The sequence below is a fragment of the Calidris pugnax genome, unplaced genomic scaffold, assembly GCF_001431845.1.
Source record: "Calidris pugnax isolate Ruff unplaced genomic scaffold, ASM143184v1 scaffold54, whole genome shotgun sequence".
Lineage (NCBI taxonomy): Eukaryota > Metazoa > Chordata > Aves > Charadriiformes > Scolopacidae > Calidris > Calidris pugnax.
In genome coordinates this window covers 6,911,002-6,915,953 of record NW_015090864.1, presented here as the reverse complement: position 1 = coordinate 6,915,953, position 4,952 = coordinate 6,911,002, and positions in this window count along the sequence as shown.

The window sequence follows — 4,952 nt, the reverse complement described above, 5'->3', positions numbered from 1 at the left end:
CTGCGGGATTTGGGTTTTTTTTTTTTTTTTTTTTTTTTGCAGAATTCCTCTTCCAGGTGTGCTGGAGTTCAGGGCGGTTTTTTGGTGAAATGAGGGCTGCACAACTAACTCTGCTTTGCTGGTAAAAATGCAATGTTTAAGTAAAAAAAAAACAAAACAAAAAACCCCCAAAAAACCAAAAAACAAACAAACACCCAGACAAACAAATAAACAAAAAAGTGCATGTCATGAGTCATTATCCAGATATTTTCTCCTATCCCGGTTCCACTCCTCCACTTCAGCCCATGAGGCCGGACCCTGCCTCCTCTGGCTAGCAATAAAACTTTGTGAAATTCAGTTCCCAGAGTATCAAAAAAAAAACCAACCTAAAAACAACCCACCTTATTCCTGAGCAAGAAGATCTGGATAGCTAAGGCTAAAAACATACACACATCATTTTATCAAATCATTGGTTTTTTCTTAGAGATTAAGCTATCAGAATAGATTGTTTCTGGTGCTTTTGTTATGTTTCTACAGCATACTTTAAAACCTTTAAATAAATAAAATCCCATCTGGGTGTTGCTCTTTTTTTCAGGTAAGTGAGGCCATACAGCGCTACCTCTAGAAGAACAGAACTGCTCTGGTTGCTCATCGTCCACCAGAGTCAACGCTGCTTTGGAGAATCCTAGCTCCTTCATTTCTGAAGGGTTCATCATGTGCTTAACTGGCTGTATCTTCCAGTTCTGTGGCTGAAGTGGTTTTAGGGAGACCACCATGGAGGCAGATAGCAGAAGAAAGTGTAGTTAAAAGGTAAACTCTGTTAAAGGGACTGGCCTTTCAACTCTGGGGCAGGAGAGAAGTCCCAAAGCCACAGCATGTTGTCAAACTTCTCACCCTGTCAGGAGAGCACACTGACTTTAAGAGAAGAGCTGACATGTAATGACTGATAGAGAAAGAAGTTTCCCCAGGAAGAAACCATCTTTTCAGGGTGAGTCCTTCCTCTCCAAGGAGCTCCACTGTTGTAATGACCACGCTCTGCTCCTTAACCGTGAAGCGTCTGCTCCCTTGACTTTACTGAAACAAGGTGTTGAGCTCAGAAGTGCTGCCAGTAAGTCCCCCTCAGGGATGAGTGTCCCACCAATATCTGTGAGCTGTGCGTGGTGTCACCCTGGAGCTATCAAGCGTGATCACCCCCAAATACCACATTATTACTGTTCCCTGCTACACCCCTCTGATGGCTTTTACTTTTTTTGTACTGATTAAAGTTTGAAGTTTACTGCTCCAACTGCTCTGTTCAGCGGTTTGGTTTTCATATCTTCCTAAGGAAAATGTCGGCTAATAAATCTAATTATAGACTTTGAGTTGTATATTTGGTGGGCCCTGGCTACATTATGTTTCTCAGTATGTTTTGTTGTACTGAGACATGCAGAAATCCCTGGAATTATTTGCAGTTGTACAAACATAGAGGACAATTTTCAAAAAAAGAGATCGGCAAGAAAAACTGCCCAAAGAGATTTTAAATCCATGGTAAAACCTTCTGGCCACTACATGGAGCAGGTGAAGAATCTGTACCTTTATCCCACCTCTTAAGGCAAATTCTTCAGGAAAAAAAAAAAAAAAAGAATAAAATTTATTCTTGCCTTACATTCTTTCTCACACAACAAACTCTTCGCGTCTCACAGATTGATCATGGGAGTGTTGCCTCATGCTGGTTTACCACAGTTTTGTCCTGAAGCAAAGCAGCATATGAAAGACACCACTCCACTACCCTTCCAAGGAGCCACCTTCTCTTCTGCAGCCAGTCTATTAGAGAAGGCAGGGAGTCTGTTATCACCATAGGGCACATTTTGTCTTTGGTGAGAAAGAGTCAGGGAAAGTCTCCTGCTTCCTCTCATTTTTCCTCTTAATGCCTGCCCCACTCGTTGAAATCTCTGTTCCCCTAAAACCAGAACAAACCTTATGGCATTGAACTTCCCTTCTATATAGGAAAGGGCAGCTTCCAACTGGGATAGTGGGGAGAGTTCACAGCAGAAGACTTTTGTTTTCAAAAATATGAGTAAGCATGTTCATGTTCACTAACCCGTGAAAGGAGACTGCTGAATGCATAGGGGAAGTGCAGCCTTTGAAATTCAGGAAGAATTGTTTCAATTCCAAACTCTGCCCAGGCCTCTTCACATGATCCTGGGGGAAAAACCACCACCATCCTCCTTTGCCCTTCAGTGCCTCTCCTGCACTGAGGAAGATCCCACCTCTGCCCATTCACTTATAACTTCCGTAAAGCAGGACATACCCATGCAGCCCTACAGACTCCAACATAATTTGGCTCTTTTTTTTTCTGTGATGCTTCCAATATACTGCTGAAAAACACATGTGAAATCATTACAGTCTGCTGTTCTTTAAACTGAAGTGGTTTATATATCTAGAAAAGAGCAGACAATGCCACAAACAGCACGAAGTTTTCAAGCGCCTGTGAGAAAAGTGATTTATAGATTAGTATTCGTAGACTGTTCAGTGAAGTGTGAAGGAACAACAATATACTGTCATATAAGCTGTAGCATATAAACATCCCTTGGCATTTTACACTTTGAAAAGAATTATACATAAGCTCAGCTGAGAACAGTATTAAAAAGGAATCTCAGTCATACTTTTTGGGCACATTTAGTAAGAGAGCTAATCTGTCTTTGGAGCTGAGCTAAATCTATGCAAAAGGGATGCAAGGAAATTCATGCAATCATGACATAAGATTTAAAAACAAAACAATATTTTAAAGCCAAAATTATGTCATAAAATCTAATAACGTGTCAAGTACTTTTCTGAGTTCTTCGAATTCATACTTCACAGATGAACCCCATAAAATTGAGAGAAAATGAAAATCAAGAGCTTTACATATTTATCCTGACTCCAGAAGTTGAGGCTTTTGGAGAACCATCCGGTGTCACAAAAGTCAAAGACAAACCAGCAGGACTGCCAACACTATTACATTCAGCAAGTTGAGAGCTCCAGCTCAGATGAGAACCTGTGAAATATTTCCCCATATTTATAAGTTCTTCCCAGGAGCCCGTTTTGATCTGAATTTGAGCTGTCGGGGGCATGGTATCACTGCTCTGTGAACTCCAGGGGTTTTCAAGTTTTCACAATAACATGGCAAAGACACACCACTTCTGATTTCCTTCACCAATATTTTCAGTAGAAAGCTGGCCAAGAGAGCCTAACGCTTTACCACTGCAATTTTTGACATCATTGTGACAACCAAAAAGGTATATCCATTTTGGGCAAGTCAGAAGCCACAGTATGGGGCCACAGAAAGTCCAATGCAAATTTGCACTTGTACAGAGGTCAAAGTGTTGCAGAAATCATCAAGGCTCACCTCGCTCTCCACCTTGGAAGAGAAATGTGATTAAAAGCCTGGTTTAAGGAAAACCCTTGGAGAGATGAGTAGTCAACACGCAGTGAGCACAGAGAATTGGAGAGCACAGGAGACGAGGTGGATGTGAAAATTGAGACCACGGAGTGCTAAAGAACACAATTCTAAAAATCAATGCAATGATGGATCAGGAACGAATGCAAAAAGCACAGCATGGGAAGGCTATAATTAGATGATTTAGTCATAGCCAGGAGCCTGACTGAGCTTTTTGAATCCGCTCAAGTGGACACAGTTAATGCAGAGCTTGGCTCAATTGATACAGTTCTTCTCATGACAGCAGTGCAGAGGAGGTCCACAGAATCTTTTGGTCTCTATTAGGGCGATATAGGTAAAAACCCACCAGTACACACAGGGGGTGTCTCACAGTATGGAAAAATGATACCTGCAGACAAGGCTGAGCATCTCCTCTTGTAGCTGTGTTTCTGGGACTACTGCTCCAGCAAAACACTGAACAGCAGGAATAACCCCAGCAGCACTTGGACCTGTTCTGTCCACACTGTGTTTGGTGGCTCTGCAATGAAACTGCAAAAAGGCAGTCACCACTCTCACTTTCACTGAGCCCCCCCAGAACAGAGCTGTCTCTGTGGACTTCCAGGCTTTGTGAAAAGTCAGGGAAAAAGGTGTTCTGAGTTCCCCAAAACCTCAGTCACACAGAAGAATCTTTGCTTGGCACACTCTACCAGGACATATCCTGACTGTAACTTGGGGTGAATACCCAAGCTGATGATGCCAGCACAGAGCCCAGCTTGGTCCAATACCCTCCCCTCAAGAAGGATGAATTTCAGTACTGAAGCAGGTGGATTTAGTGCTAGCTCACAGCATCTCTGCAGTCCCCTGCAGGCTGCAGTGCTGGCTGGTGGCAAAACCATGCTTGAAAGAAGTTGACCCAGTGGGAATCTGAGAAGTGTGTGAGCCAAAAAACTCCACACATTTCTGATATCATTCTCCTCCTAGTGTTCTCATAGCATCTCTCAGCTTTACCATGCCCATCCTGTCTCCTCAGTTACCTTTCCCAACTCTTTTCTTACCTGGCCTCTTGTTCCCCCAGGACATGATGGCAAAAGGGAGCTTAAAAAACATGCAAAGATTGATTCCACATATGCTGGACCCTTCTGCTTGCCCACAATACTCCCCCTGCCTTTCTCTGCCTGCTTATCTCATCCCACTGTCATAATTGAGGAGGAAGTGGTAGCTCAAACACTTGAGCACAAGCATGGGATCCAGGATCCAAGCACAGCTGCTGGTGCACCGAGTCCTTCTAGCTCCTTGGATCATCCACCTTTTCTTCCAGCCAAGAAGCTGCTCTAAGACCCCTGGAGCACACAGAACACACTAGATTTGGTAAAAGACTTTAATGGAAGCAAAACACCCAAGTTAGGTAGAAAACAGCCAACCTCACTTTTGTATTTTGTAGGTCCCACAGGCTCCTAACTTCACCGGCCACCAGGGATACCCTGAAAGCCCCACCTGAGGTACTCAGCCAGTGTCCCTTGAAACCCATGAACTCACCCAGGAGAGAAATCAGGGTTTATATGGCTAGAGAGCACAT